The sequence below is a fragment of the Trachypithecus francoisi genome, unplaced genomic scaffold, assembly GCF_009764315.1.
Source record: "Trachypithecus francoisi isolate TF-2019V2 unplaced genomic scaffold, Tfra_2.0 Lachesis_group17, whole genome shotgun sequence".
Taxonomy (NCBI): Eukaryota; Metazoa; Chordata; class Mammalia; order Primates; family Cercopithecidae; genus Trachypithecus; species Trachypithecus francoisi.
Window position 1 is genome coordinate 85,416,337 of NW_022681462.1, and position 16,765 is coordinate 85,433,101.

Genomic DNA, 16,765 nt, shown 5'->3' on the forward strand with positions numbered 1-16,765 from the left:
GCTCTAGGGCACCTTAGCCTTAGGCTATGCTTCTGCTAACCATTAAAGAAGTCAAACTCTGTGATTGGGCTTCTTTGAAAGACTGCAGAACCTCTGCTTAGCTGGCACAGTTTAAAAATGTGTATGCGGTTATAAACATATATATATACACACACATACATATAATAGATATATATACATACAAAGTGCATAGTTATGCATATATGTACATATATGCTTTTGGATAACTTTTAAAATAAACTCCCTTCTTTACTAGTCATCTTTGTAAATGACTCTACCATCCATAGAAGAACTCATGGAGGTATTCTAGATGCCTTGCTCTTTTATATGCCATATTTAATAAGTCATATTAGAATTTTACCTTAGACATGTCTCTGGCATCTCTATCCTGGGCTCCAACCCCAGTACTTTTGCTCTGGAACCACCATTTCTCATGAAGATGTGTTAACATATTCAAGTTCCCTTAAGGAAAACATTTCATTGCAGCCTTTCCTCTCTCTTAACAATCTATATTTTTGTCATCCCTATTTGATATTCTTTTCTGACTAACATAGGAATTAGAACAGTTGTGATTGGGGATGATGATGAGAGTAGGGAAACAGCTCCTGAAACAGGAAGTCATGTCTCAAGCCCAGTTCTTCGAGGAAAGCTGATGTGATATGGCCAATGTAGTGCAAAAAGACAGATAGGAAACCAGCTCTATACATGTTCGTCTGTTTTTTAAGAAACCATGAATGAAGCAAGTTCTAGCTTCAGAAGATCCTATCTGGAGAGACCTAAAAGAGACTTCACCTGTCATTCAGTCTAACCATGAAGGCAATTGTACTTTTTTAGGGCTGAGTTGTTTTCCTCGTCCTCAAATTTATCTGCCGAAATCCTAACCCCTAGCACTTCAGAATGTGACTATATTTGGAGATAGGTAGTGGCTTTAAAGAGAAGATCGGGTTAAAATGAAGCTATTGTGGTAGGCCCTAATCCAATCCGACTGACATCCTTATAAGAAGAGGAAATTTGGACATACAAAGAGACACACCAAGGAGGCACACTCACAGAAGAGAGACCATGTGAGGATACAGCAACAAGGCAACCATCTGCAAGCCAAGGAGAGAAGCCAAAGAGGGGATCGAATCTGCCGACCCCTAGACCTCAAACTCCCAGCCTCCAGAACTGTACGAAAATAAATTTCTGTTGTTTAAGCCTCCCAGTCTATAGTACTTTGTGATGACAGTCCTAGCAAACTAATACATATTTTCCCTTGCTCCTGGGAAGGAACGTTATTCTTTTGTATATTTCAGCACAACCTATGTTTTCAGGCAAAACAATATGGGAAAGAATAATTTTCAAACTGGAAAGAATTTAGGACTGTGTAAATCTCACAGGAAACCATGATAACAAGAGATTTGCAGCAATTAAACTTTAAAAAGCCTCACAAGATCTCCCAAATTGAATGTGCACATTTCATCGAAGCCAAATACTAACAAACATATCCCCTGAAGCAACACCACTAGAATAACACCTTCTCTCCTCCCTTATGATTCTAACTGTTTATTTGATAACCTCTTATCCCAACCATTCCCAATGTGGAATCTGATAGTGGTTGAGTTGGAGCTCTAATGTACCATATTGAAGATGTGAATCTAAATGTAAAAAATAAATCTAATAGTTCAAAATGACTTATATCACTGACAAGTTTAACACAAAATTTAGTAAGACAGTATTCTGACAGAAAACATGTTTTTCCCCAAGCCATTCATTCAAGATACGGAGCTCAACTCTGAATGCTATTTTCCTAAATACTTGACTAACAAATTGATTGTCCTCTGACCTTATGGTCATCACCCTTATTGTCCTCTCATTCCTGCAACAACAGGTTCAGAGACAGAAATATGTCTTCCTGTGATGCCTATTCTAATCCCTGGCTCTGCATAGTATGTAATTCAAGGTTCCCACCAGGCCTTAGTGGGCTGATAAGCCTTCAACAGAATGCACTGCACATCAATCTACAAGATTCATTGCTGACTAAAGCATCAAAGTTCGGCTACTCCTCTGTGGGCCTTTCTGATTTTTCCTTTTCAACTTTGAAATTAATTTTTTCCAGATAATATTTGAAGCCATTTAAACTAAAGGATTTTTGACTCCTTATGGCTATAGGTTTGTATTGTTTGAATGGTACTACAGTATATTATTTTTAAACACATATTTATACCTGTAAGTTTAAATGTTTGTATGTGGATTAAGTGTAATCTCATTTGCCACCTTTTTCATGGTCCTCACTGCCCTCTGTGCTCTTCAGAAAGTATTTTCGAAATGACTCTCAAGGCATTTGAGTTTATGTGGCCCCTGAGAGAGATTCTGAGATCCTATATCTCCGATTCAATCGGAGGACCCAAAGATAAAAGTATTGCCTGTAAATACACAAATTCCAATAAGCAAAGTAGCTCCAAAAGGATAATAAAACCTAAAGGGGCCTAGGGCAAACGTCTTAGTTGCTCTACCACCTGGTTACCAAAAGCTGGGTGGTCTGCTAAACTTTGATTTATATTCTCTCAGTAGCAAACTGACTCCAGTGGGATTTCTACAAAGCCTCTTTCTAAAATGAGAATATGTACTCCACGAAGAGTCATAAATTAATTTATGAGATCGGGGATCTATACCATTTCCCAGGAGAAGGAATCTACATATCACCTTTTTCTAATACAGGTCAGAGAAATGCTGATTGAGAATCGAAGAGACCAGGAATAAAAATTTCATGGGAAGGCTGACTGTGAACAAGAAGGTAGGAGTTACAGTTCTTGAGTGCACAGGCAGGGAACCAGAGACAAATGATCTAATTCTATACTAGACTGGCAGTTAAACCGTGTGTGTGGCAGATAAACCAACCCTATAATCTAAACTTTCCTGTTCTATCTAAGGTTTAGGCACTTATGTCCTCTTAATATATATATATTTATATGTGTGTGTGTGTGTGTGTGTGTGTGTATGTACATATGTTTTGCTGATTAAACAAATATATACATAAATCAATTTAATTTTTATGTCTGGGATTTTCCATATAAATGGATTAATATACCAGAAAATAACACTTGATAAAATTACATGTTTTTATTCAGAAAATATGCTCAACATGTTCTCAGCTAGAAAATAGGCAAAAACATTCTGACCTGCTTAGTATAATTGAGAGAATATAAGGGAGCTACTTTGCATTTTACAGACTTAGAGGATTTACAATTTTATTTTTGCCATCTTGGTTTATGAAAAGCCGACTGAATAACATGCTAGAGACTGACTGATTAATAAGAGAACACGGGACTAATCTTAAGGAGGAATTGGGTGAGATTATAGCACTTAAGCTACTGTGTAACTGCAGAGTAACATTTTTAATAATCCTGAACAATATCTGTCTGTGACACCTTAAGATGAGTAAAATCAGCCTCTTTGTAGATATCATGAAATAGGGAAATGGTGCTGCACATGCCCCAAACTACCAGTGACTAAATATTCAAAGAAGAGATGGAAGGCTATCTCTTCTGGAAGCTTCTGTGCTCCAACCTCATGTGGCAAGCAGATGTGCTGGCCTTGGCTACATGGCCACTGTTTGCTCTTTACTCCCTGAGATGGCACCTGTCCCCTGCCCCTGTGAACTGGGAAGCAGAACTCCAACCTTCTGCTCACTTCCTGAGATGGCATCTATTCCCTGCCATCTTATTATCTATTCCCTGATATCTTATTGGATATCATCGCCATTTCAAAATATTTATCAAAATGTTTTTGCAAATTCTCACAATGCTCTTCCTAAGAGGAACCAAGGTGAATAAACCAAAATATTTTAAAGTATAGGCATCCTACACAATGAGAGTAGATACAGCAACTGAGAGCAAGAAGCAGAGATGACCCCTAATTGAGTGAGATGCTCACATCAACATGCCTTATAGTCCCTGCAGAATTATGCATTTGGTTAAAAAATAGTGCAAGCTCAGAAACCATGGCCCTGCTTGGAATTGGAATACAGCAAACATGCCTATGAACTGGAATAAGAAGTAGAGCTAATATACATATATAAAAGTGAAAAAGAGGCAGGACCCATCCTGAGAACCACCAGCCCAGGACAAGCAAAGAATTAAAGAGCCAGCTCTGCTCTAACACCCAGTGCTCTATGGAATGAAGAGGTCTCCATGCATCAAGATTTCCTACGATGTTTACTGTCAAAGCCCAACTTCACTCTTCACTGCCATGAATACCAGTCCTCAGCAGCAGAGAACTTCTGTTTGGTTCTTCTAGTTTTCAACTCTTCATAACCAAGCATTAACCACAGTCTTTGAACCATACTAACCAATGTCTTCAAAAGGGCAATTTCATATTCTCCCCATTTACTGATGAGAGCAGAGGAAATGCTACTCAGGGGAAGGAGGGAGATCCTTTAGCATCAGGACTGACTCCCAAAGGCTGCCACACATTTATTCCTGCAACCCCCTCACACAGTCACAGAGCCCTATAGCAATGGTGTTGCCATGGCAACCAAGAGGCAGCCAAGAGGAGAATAGATCTTATCACCCCATAAGTGGTGCTTCAAGTCTTCCATCTCATCACTCTTTCCATATGACAAACTGTGTCATTAAGAGACCCCAGATAGTCATTAATTACTAAGTGTGTCTCCTCTACTCTAAGTTTGGTCATGCGAGTATCACCTAGAGGACACAGGAAAAGCAAGTTCGAGATGCATGGTGGAAAAAATAAAAATGAGATTAGGATGTTGGGGAGGATTCCAGGGAAAGAAGACCAAGGAGGGAGAATCCTGGAGGTCATCTTACTCAGTGACCTTATCACAACCCTCTGTGTGAGCATGGAGATGAAAAATCACGCAGTGTAACTTCTGATTGCCCTTTTCAAATTCCCAGAACAAGCACTATGAATCAGCAATGTCCCTTGGAGTGTGGGAGAAAGAATCCCAAGACTGCAGCTTAAGACTGGCCAAGGTCTCAGGAAATCTGTTTATGCCCTGGGTCAGCGAAGGCAGGGTTGGAATGAGAAAACTGGGATAGCTAAGTCCTTTGGGGGCAAGTTATTTTAATAAGGAACCCATTGTGTAGAATTTAATAAATTCTAGGTTTTGTCACACGCTTTTTTTCCTTTCTATTTTTTCCCTTACTGTTTTCATAAAAAAAAAAAAGGTTTTATTATTTTTAGAGGACAAATGGAAAAGTCTCTCCATGACTCAGCCAGAAAAGCTTGAAGAATTATGGCATTTTACAAGGCCAGATATGATGCATCAGGGATAGAAAGCTCGGTGAGGTGGGGGCTTGGGGAGGGATGCCTACCGCCTCACTTCCTTTCAGGTTAAGGAAAGAATGTATTTGGCATCCTAAGTGCATGACAAAATTGTATAACTTCACATACATGTAAGTGGTAGGGACAAGAGAAGATGTATAATAGTGAGACATAAAGTCAGCAAGGTAGACAAAACCTGGTCATAAGCATTTTTATCTAGCTAAATAAAGGATTTAGATTCTGTTTTAAAAGTTGTGCGTAGACACTGATCAGATCTAGGTTTGGCTAGATTATCCAGCAGGGCTAGGAAGGCAATTGTAGCTGGGAGTGGTATTCATGAGGTCCTTAAGGGAGAGAAAAAGACATGATGTTCTAGAAAAGAGTTTGCACAAATACGTTAAGAACAGAGTTGCCTCTGCAGTGTTGTCTGAAAGGATGGAATTTTCCCCTTGTAGGTGACAACAGAGCCATTTCTTCACTGTGAAAGATCAAGTTTCAAGTGCACCACTGGGAGAAGGGTGAATGAGACCCATTGGTGGTGGAGTCACAAGAATGAGCTGGTAGGGGCAGAAGAACCACAAATGAGGGAGAAATCTGCTCATTTCCTTCTTTCTTGCCCCAAAGCAAAGCAACAGAATCTGGTCCAAAGGGCTGGTACAGATGGTGGAATAGCACAGCATATGCTCTGCAAGTACTTCCAAGAACCACCTATATCTTGGCACTTAAATGCTTCATAACAGAGAAAATGTGCTGATAATTTATATATTCAATATGTGTTCATGTGTGTACATGCCCAACATTCACACACACAGAGCCAATGCTCAGCAAACTCTGCATCACTAAAACTTAGCTTATGGGTCCTGCTTCCATTTCTTATGCTTTCCCTATTCCTAGTATCATTGTACTCTCTTCTTTCTTCAGTCTTTAGCCCTGTTCTTAGGATTGTGTTCTTATATCAGTTTCTTACCCCTTCAGTAAACTCCAGGGTTCTTAGGGAGCCCAATTGCTAATCCCCATTACATATAATAAAAAGACCTTTCCTCTTTTTAGAAGAATTTCATGCATAACTAAGTGTGGGAGGGAGACTCTTTTACTGACCTTGACCTCGTAGTATATAGTCCGCTACTTAGTAATTTTAATACTTAGTTTCTGTATACCTAAAGCCAGGCATAGTCATGCGGAGGTACACTGGCATATACACACTCCACCAATACCAAGATCTGTGAGTTAAAATAGACTGACAGAAATGCCTCCTTGTATTCTCCCTCTGCTTCAGTCTTTAGTCCCCAGTGGCTCTGGTAAGTAGGACAGTGGCCATCACTTCACCATAGCAAAGCAAACAAAGGAAGTGACACTAAGGGTACCCTAGATGGGGATTGCCTGTCTTCAGGTTTTAGACTTCTGATTTGGATTACTCTCAGAGCCAGTGTTACTCAACGGACTTGAAAACAAACTCATTCTGTAGTTATTTTCAGGAGGAATCTGTATCCTATCTCCAATATCCATGTGACTCTAAGCAGGTCACCTCTTCTCCCTATAACCTCTTCTACAAAACATCCCCAACATCATTGTCTGCTACAAATTTACACTTATTGTAATAAAGTAGACTAGGCAGTGAGTTCATAAACCTCTGAGCGTCTCCATCCTTTGTCAGCAAATTCTTGCCAGCACAACTGTATGCATGACAACTCCCAACTCCTCCTCACACACTGATGTATAATACAACACACAGATACCCAGACCTACACATTCCCATTGTCCCCAAGACATCCAGAACTGCACCCAGTCCCACATGGATGCATCTGTACACAAAAATGCACACCCTGGGTGCAAACATAGTCTCCACATATATTTATGCAAGTGTTTTATAAACAGCAAAACCTTGCTAATTCACAAGCCTCTTTGGCTGGCGGATTAGTGGAGTGTGCAGATTAGAATTAAAACAAATGATTACAAAGTCAAGGATAGCCCATTGCCAAACACATTCTGTTCTTTTGCTTAGTGTTGTAGTTTTGCCTTAATTTATGGTAATCTTACCCACGCTGCAAGCTAATGTATGGCTGGTTCATAAATGGAGTGCAATCTACTACTCCATTTTGGCTGGGAAGGAAGAGAAGACCGCCAGGTTTTTAAACAAGTCTTTAAAAAAACAAGAATTACAGTTCTGCCACATATTAATGTGAGAATAGATGAGATTCCTCACTGTTCATATATATGGTGTATGTGGACAAATATATATACTCATAATGAAGTCCCAGTTCTGTGAAACTCTTAGAACAGATGTTGAGTTTAATTTCTGTCATAATATGTGATAGTTTGGTTTAATATAAAGGAATTTACAGGCTTCAGTAGCTTCATGTGCAAGGGCTATATCTTTGTGCCAACTGTCATTTATTCCATCATGTCTCTCCCCTTCGTTTCACGTTGGATTTCAGACACATATTGAGTCCTTGACCCTTCTACTCTGTCTTGTGGTTTCTTCTTCCATGACAGGAACTAATGAAACTCTTTAATTGTGTCTATCTGTCCATATATTACACACAGAATTCAATACAAACTCAAAGTAGATTTTCACCAGAACCTCACGCCAACCACTCTTTCCTTCAATTTCCAGCCAACCTTGCTTATACTTCAATCTAGGAACATACCATAAATTTTCTACTTTCTTCAATTTCCTGATTCATTTCCACTGAGTTCAAACATACATGAATTTTTCTTAGCCTGAGTTTTTTCCTTGACTAGAAACAGGTCATAATTTATCTTTCCCATGCATAGAATTTCTGATAAGTAATATATATTTCTTCCCACTGGAAAAAAATCCCTGTTATACCTGAATCCCACCCATCTTATGGAATAGCATTGTTTTAAAACTTTGGATTGAGATATAATATATCTACAGCATGGTACACAGATCATAAGTGTTCAGCTATTTGAATTTTCAGGATTGGAACACACTCATCTAAGTAACTCCCTAGCTCAAAGGAAAGAATATTACTAGATCCATTGAAATCCCCCTGCTGGCCTCGCAGTCACTATCTTCTATTCCAGGAGTTGATAAAAAACTAACCTATTGTCTATTACCACCAATTCATTTTGTCTTTTTGGGAACTTTATATAAGTGAAATAATGCGATATTTATTTTTTCATGTCTTGTTTCTTTCAGTCAATGATGTGTTTGAAAGTCAGCCATATTATTGTATGCAGTTGTAGTTCATTCATTCCCATTGCTGTGTAGCATTCCATTGTATAAACAAACCACATTTTTGTTCCCTGTTGGTGGATAGTAGGGTAATTATTTTTCACGGTATTACTAATAGTCCTGCTATGTACATTGTTATGCAGGTTTTTTTGGTGAATATATATAAATTTTATAGGAAAATATAAGAAATGGAATTGCTAAGTCATAGGAAGTACAGTGTATGTATGTTTAACTGAAGTGCATACACCCAACAGTATTTTAAAGTCAATGACTCTAATAATGTAAGCCCTCATCATCACTGTCTGAGTGCCCCAAGGTCCTACACATACACCAACACACAGTGTGTAGGATCATTTTTTTAAAAAAGCAATGTTGATGATAGTGTAGTGGTATAAACACATTATTACATTTTGATTAATTCACATGTCCCTGACTGAACACAATTTTATACATTTATTCATCATTTGACGGCCTCTATTGTGAAGTGCCTAAGGATTTGAAATTAAGCACCTTTTCATTTGTTTATTGGCTATTTGGAGATCCTCCTTCAAGGAGTTACTGTTCAAGTTTTTGCATATTTTCCTACAGAATCATCTGCCTTTGTATGTGTGTGATTGGTAGGAGTTCTTTATATTTTCTGAATAGGAGCCCTTGGTTGGATAGGCGTATTGTGAATAACTTCTCCCAATTGAGAGTTGCATTTTTTCTCTGTTAGTGGCTTCTTTTGATGATATGAAATGACATGTCAATCATAATACAATTCATTTGTCATTTTAACTTTTATGATTAGTGCTTTTTCTGTCCTATTTAAGAAACTGCTATGGCCTCACTCTAAGGCAGGACATTTTTAAGTTCTTTTATATCCTGTATTTAATTTGATCCTCAGGACATACCTGTGAAGTAGGCAGAAGAGGCATCATTTTGTCCATGTTACAGAAGAAGAACATAGACTCAGAGAGAATAATGAATAAGACAGTTATCAAAGTAAGTCTCTGACTCCACCTTCTGAATATCCTGGAAACCAAAGTATACTCCAATCTCTTATGTTTCCTAAACTAGGGTCACTATTCATGCCAGAACTAAACCTCTTCATGGCATGGCCTGAAAGGATGCCGCTTGGGAAATGTAAAGCCAAGAAGAATGTCATGGTTATGGGAATTTATAGCAAGTGATTCACATTAAAATATGATGGTATTCCCATCACCTAAACCCAAGGCCTCTTCTCTACAAGAGTAGATGTAGAAGTTTTTAAGAAAAAGCCAAAGTCCACTTCTCTTTTAACCATTGAATGAGGCAGAGGGGAGCGAGATCCCTCCTGTTCTCATTACAGCTATTTATTTATTTATTTTTAAATAAGGAGATGAGGTGGTAAAGAGAGAGGGAAATAAGTGAGAGGTACAGAGAGGAGAATGAAATAAGGAAGAGTAGTACAGAAGGAGGGAAAGAGGAGGAAGAGATTAAGAAATGTGAGAGACAGTGAGTCAGAGAGAGACAAAGATGAGTAAAAATGAAGACAGCAGAGATGAAATAAGAAAGATTGAGAGAGGAAGGGAAGAGGAAAAGAGAAAAATAATTCTTAAAGAAAACTAAAGAGCAAGAGGCTTGTCATCTATTAACAGTGCGATCTTGACCATACTGTTTTATCTCTTTAGTTTTCACCTCTTTAAAATGGAGATAATAACACATACGCACTGGGGCTGCTGTTGGAATGAAAAAGAGATAATGCAGGTAAATGTATTAGCTCAATCACCACTCTGTGATGGTGGCTTAAATAAAAAATTTGCTAGACAAAACTACTTTAAAAAGCTTCAAGACTAGCCAAATCATGAAGTCAATGATGGATGGTATGTTTACATCTACAGCCTACCAAATAGAATTCTTCGTTTTGCCATCAACAAAAATTGACTTGATGACTCCTTGTAGATAGAAATCCATGACTACATCTGGAGGTATCTGGACTCACTCCATGCTTAGCTTTAGGGATGATGAACAACTTTAAATTAAGTGCCAAAGCTCAATAAGCCACTGAGTTTCATTAACTCTCTTATTAATGACGAGGTTACATGCTAAGCAGAGAGATAATTACTTTCTTGATGACAAATAGGAAGATGTCATAATCACCAGGTATAAAAAATAATACCCCCAGAAAAAAAGATATGAAAAGGGACCAAAGTGTAGCAATTTTCCTTCATCAGACTCTTAGAAAAATTCTCAACTAAGTAAGTTTTGGCACATGCACACACAAACACAAACAAAACATCTTATTATTCTAGGAGAAATGCCTTCTCTTACAAGGTGTTTGAAATAATTCTGGAATTTTGGAAACTTCTTGGAAATGAACAGAGTGGACTCTCTATGGCTTGATCACAATTTCTGTTTTCATAAGACTACCACCTTCTCTCTAGCCCTGTTTCATTTTTTCACTTTCCTGGGCTCCCTATGTATTTGTCTTTTCTATAGTTGCTATCTTTCTCCAGAATTGTTTCATTCATTTAATCACTGAAAAATTATGTATGATTTAATAAACAATCCTGAGCACCCTGTTAGGATTAGAAATATGAAGTTGGAGGAGGGATGGAAAGCTATGGCAGATCTTTCTTGGTGCTCAGAGCCTAGCTCAGTTGTCCATTCCTGAAACTGATAAAGAGGTAGAAAAGCTCATTCAAAGAGAAAGCAAGGCCCCTTGTTGATATTTTGCAGCTCTACTCCTAATGGGGAATAGGAGGTGTTTTTTAAAAGCAATTTCAGAAGCCTCAGAAACCATATCTTGACCTCCATAAGCATTGTTGCCTGGGGCAACAAAAGTTCTCAGACTCAGTTCTCCTCTATGCTCAGGGAAATAATAATGCCCTATTATTCTGACGTACAGAACAACAAAGAAATGTCTTTGCATTTACTGTTTCTGATGCTTACAAAATCTTCCCTCTCTCCCTGCTAATTCTATTTTCAGATGATAGAAAGAGGGATTAAAAAAAAATAACATATCTTTAAAAGGTCAAAGGACAACCTGAAAAACTGGAAGTCACTTGGAGACATCTAAAGTCTGCTTCTATACATGAAAGTGCATTTAAAAGAGTCTATAAAAGAAATTTTAAAAAATTAGTATATGCAGCTATTAGGAAAACATTCCATACCTTAATACTGATGTAACAGTTGAAAAGTGAGACTTTTAGATGTGCTCAGGGAATACACTAGGGAAAGATGAAGAGCTGCATACACTGATCTCTAAAGCCAAACTTAGAGGGGTCATTGGGGTCCTAACCTCAATAATCCAGGCCAGAAAATGTCAGACGGGGTCATCTCAGGAAAAAGTTGTGTTCTATTTGGTGTCTAGGGAGACGCTCTCTGAGGGTGCCTAGGGAGTAGTATAACTTTAAAGGGGACCCACAGACCTACGGGGAATCCTATAAAAGTGAGGAAGGGATGGAGAGCTATGGTGGGTAGCCTTCCCCATCCAAGTTCCCAGAAGGTCCTCTGCCCAGAGAGAAGCCAGATGGAGGGTCTGACTTCACGGCCAGGCTGTCCTTAATCTTGACCATAGCCCTACCCCACACAGTGCTACCTACAGTCCTCTCTCCCAATGCAGTCCTGGCTCCCTGCTCATCTCTGTGCAGGCAGCACCAGAACATAGTACTGGCTCCATTCTATTCTCCCCAGAAATTCCCCAAATTGACTCTGATTTGCAAAGGTCTGTGAGATTGAGATTGAAGTTACCCTAGAAACATCTCAAAGGTGAGAGAAAAGGAATGAAAAGAACGTGAGTGGAAATTTGGGAAACTTAAGCACAGCATTTGTGTAGGTATTGCTTGTCTATTTGCCTTGTGGTGTCTTGAAAGCACAGTACTCTCATTCTCAAAGCTATCAGGGGCCCATACACACAGTTGCACTCTCTTCTTGTGTATAAACACACAACACACTATTTTTCACACCAGACAAAAGCATCACATTATAAAACTTTTTAACATTGCTTGTGGTGAGTTTTCTATAACTTAACTCCTTTTTGTATACCTACTGATAATTTGTTTTGATGTACCACTGCTTTTTCCTTTTTTAAACAAAGATTATGCCTCTTGATATGGAATTGTTATCTCTTCTTCTAGTTCCACAATGAAGGACACACCATATTGTCTTAAAGGGGAACTAACATCACTTTATCTAACACATGAAAAAAAGATTAAGTTCACAATAGAGATTAAAGAACTTGGGAAGTTCTTGAAGGGAAGTTCTTGAATGGTTTGCAAAGCCAAGTTTGGAGGCACAGAGGGTATATTTTTGGCACTCTAAAGCTGCATTCAACTGACCACTACCTTCCAACCCTGGAGGCTACATCCCTGAAGTAATTACACACTACCACAACTTTCTTTCTGAGATGCTGACATTCAAAACAACCTCCCTTTTCTCCACTATAGTTTCTGCTTTCCAAAGAAAATTTTCTCTGATAATTAATTCTTATTTCTTCTCTATACCAAAACAGAAACACTACCATCTTGTTTATTAACTTTTCACCAGGAAGGGAGGATGTGAGAATCTTCCTGGAAACATAGGCTGGGGGTGTCAACAGGTGCAATCTAGAAAGTAAACATAGGTTAATGAAGCACAAATAGTGTTTACAGCTAAGAATGTCCTTGGGACATTTTAAACCATATCTAAGGAATATGCTTACTGGGAGCTCTACCGGTCTCCTATCCACACAGCTAATATCACATAGGTCATACTGCAGGGTTAATTTCACTTCTGCCAATTAAAGATCCCCCGCCCCAAATTCTAGAATCTCAGCATCATTACATCACACTTGTTTCTTCTCTGGCCCCTAAGGTTAGGCCCCATGCTAGCGACCTCTCTGCTTTGTTCCATTTTGAGTACCAGTTGTGTAAGTAGATACTTGCCTGGTGACTTTTATCAGAGTCTCTGTGTATAATTCTGAAAGAGGTAGGAGCTTCCTTACCTGGGCCCACTTGCCATGCTAGCCTTTCTTTATCATAGAGTATGATGTATCTTAGTGTGATTTGTCCTTTTATTTGTCCTTCTCTAGTAAAAGTCTGTTTGGGAGTTCCCCAGGTAAGAAATGGTGTTTACTCATTTCTATCCTTGGCCCCCAGATTGTTTCTCGTATGGATGTAATAGTCTATTATTAATCACTTTATATATTAACTTTTAATTTATTTGACCCTACATAGCCATCAGCTTTTGAACTAATTGACAGAAGAAGTTAGATCTCACTCACTTCAACAGTAATCTTCAACTTTGTGCTCAAAATTAAGCATACTCCTATCTTATTTAGCAAAACAACATTATAAAAGTACATACTTTAACATCCATTTAGAAAATATCTATGGCCAGAAATATTTGTGAAAGTTAGAAACTCACGTGCTACTTTATTTATAACTTTATTTCATACATATTGAGCCCCTGCTATGTGCCAGACATTGTGCATGTTATTATTTTATTTAATGTACTCACTCCTGAACCTTTCAATAATACAGTGCACTTTTTGAATACAAAATAAAGTTTTATAAGAGAAGAAAACTTCTGGACATTTTAAATACCTGGTTGTCAATGGCAAATATATCAATTTAATATCAAAATTGAGGTAGGAAAAACAAACACCATTAAGGAATCTCATTTTTCATTCCTTTTCCCACCAATTCCCTTGTGGCCTACTCAGGTATTCCTGACATGAATGGCGTTGGAGTGGTCACAGCTCATAAGTGAAGCCTCTCCTATCCAGATTTCACTGTCATTAGAATTTACTCTATTGCCAACAAAGAAATACCGCTGATGGTTGGAGAAAAACAATTGCCACGGTATCCAAGTGTGGGAAAAAGCTTTGTTTGAGCTGGACTCACTTTTCGGAAGAAAGGATAAAAGTCTGCAGAGTTCAAGTGCTCAGGACGTGCCTCGATTCCTGCAAGATAGGGTGCAGAACTCACGTACCTAGCTTGTTAAGAAGGCTCTCCTAGAACAGCCTCCCGGGAGAGTAGTCCTTTAGTGAAAAAAGACAGCATAATATCTCTGAGTGGCCATCCCATGACATGCCAGACTCAGAGAAACAGTTTCACAGGTTGCTAGTACAGTCAGGCACCACCACCTGTTAACATTGTGGTCAATGACGGACTACATATATGATGGTAGTACCATAAGATTATAATGGAACTGAAAAATTCTTATCACTTGGTGATGTAGTAGCCATCATGAAGTCATAATACAATGCATCACTCACATGTTCGTGGTTTTCTGGTGTAAACAAACCTACTGTACTGCTAGTCATATAGAAGCATAGCACATGGAATTACGTACAGTACATAATACTTGATAATGTTAAGATATGACTATGTTACTGGCTTATTTACTCTACTATACTTTTTATGTTATTTTATAGTGTACTGAGTCTATTTATTTTTTAAAAAATAGCTGTAAAACAGCCTTAGGCAAGTCCTTCAGGAGGTACTCCAGAAGAAGGTGTAATTACCTGAGGAGATGACAGCTCCATATGCGTATGGCCCCTGAAAACCTTTCAGTGGACGAGATACGGAGGTGGAAGACAGTGATATTGATAATCCTGACCCTGTGTAGGCCTAGGCTAATGTGTGTTGTTTGTGTTTGAGTTTTTAACAAAAAAGTTTAAAAAGTTAAAAAAACTAACATTTTAAAAAAAGAAAAAATCTTACAGAATAAGGACACAAAAATATTTTTGTATAGCTGCACAATGTGTTTGTGTTTTAAGCTAAATGTTATTACAAAAGAGTCAATTTTTTTGAAAAAATTAAAATATTATAAAGTTACAGCGAGCTAAAGTTAATTCCTTATTGAAAAAAGAAAATAGTTTTTATAAATGTAATGTGCCTTATGTCTATAATGTTTATAAAGTCTGTGATAGTGTGTAGTGTACAATAATGTCCTAGGTCTTCATATTCACTCACCACTCACTAATTCTCCCAGAGCAAATTCCACCCTATACAGGCATACCATTTTTTTTTATCTTTTATACCATATTTGTATCGCACCATTTCTATGTTTAGATACACAAATACTTATCATCGCATTATAACTGCCTGTAGTATTTAGTACAGTAACATGCTGTATAGGTTTTTAGCCTAGGAGCAATCGACTGTCCCCTGCATCCTAGGTATGCAGTAGGCTACGGCATCTAAGTCTGTGTAAGTACACTCTACGATGTTCACACAACAATGTAATCGCCTAATGATGCATTTCTCAGAACATGTCGCCATCGTTAAGCAACACATGACTGTATCTCATTGATTGTGTCAAATTAAAGCCGACTAACCAGAACTGACAGTGATTCATTCAAAATAAAGTGTCAGGAAAAATCAAAGCTTGCGCTTCTTTTTCCTGCCTCTAAGCAATACAGACTTGCCTATCATTTTTAATATATGAGAAATGGGTGGAAAAGTAACCTTATCAATAACCAGTGAAAGGATGAAAGATGCCTCTCCTTAAAGTTTAGAAGTCTGCAATACTTCCCCACCCCCACCATCTAAATGGTACAGTTTTAAAACCTGCACCTTTTCTTAGTATAAGGCCCTCCACAGTCCCCACCCTCTTCCCCAAATTCAATACGAAGCAAACAAGTCATCTCCCTGGAATGTATCTCCTCTCCATTCTTATAATTGTCTCTGTTCCGCTTAACTTGCAAAGCCGATCTCAACACATACCTTCCTATCGTCACTATGCTGACCACAGTATTCACTGAGAACTCACTTTTCTAATTTGTCTAAGCCACTCTTAAACTACCAGGGCAGCCATTGCCCAATACTAGGTTCTGTAGATATGCTATCCTCTCTAAGAAGGTACAAGTCTTTCAAAAGTAGAATCTTCTATTTATTCCTTAGGGTTGGCATAACAAAATTCTGAAACCCAGACATCTTAAAACAACATGAATTCATTCTCTCTTCTTCCTGGAAATTAGAAGACCAAGATCAAGATATCTACAGAGCCAGGCTGTCTCTGGAGGGTCTATGGAAGGATCTGTTCCATGCCTTTCTCTTTAGTTTCTGGTATTGCTGGCAATCCTTGGCATTACTTGTTTACAACTGCATAACTCTGATTTCTACCTCCATCTTCACATGGCCAACTTCCCTCTGTGTCTATATCTTTCTAAGCCCTCTCTTTTTCTTATAAGAACACCAGTCATATTGGATTTAGGTCCCATCCTATCCAGTCTGTCCTCATCTTACCTTGAACAATTACATCTGCAAAGACCCTGTTTCCAAATAGGGTCACTTTCTGAGATTCTAAATACACAAACATTGGGTGAGGGGCGAACACTATTCAACGCAGTAC

General features: G+C 38.3%; 1 long non-coding RNA gene across 2 annotated transcripts in view; it reads left to right on the plus strand.

Annotated features, from left to right (window-relative positions):
- Positions 1-13,262: 13,262 nt before the first annotated feature.
- Positions 13,263-16,765, plus strand: part of LOC117063022 — a 28,137-nt gene continuing 24,634 nt past the window's right edge. For both annotated transcript variants that reach the window (XR_004428674.1, XR_004428673.1), the window contains exon 1: positions 13,263-13,334. This is a non-coding gene — a long non-coding RNA (uncharacterized LOC117063022). The remainder of the gene's footprint in view (positions 13,335-16,765) is intronic.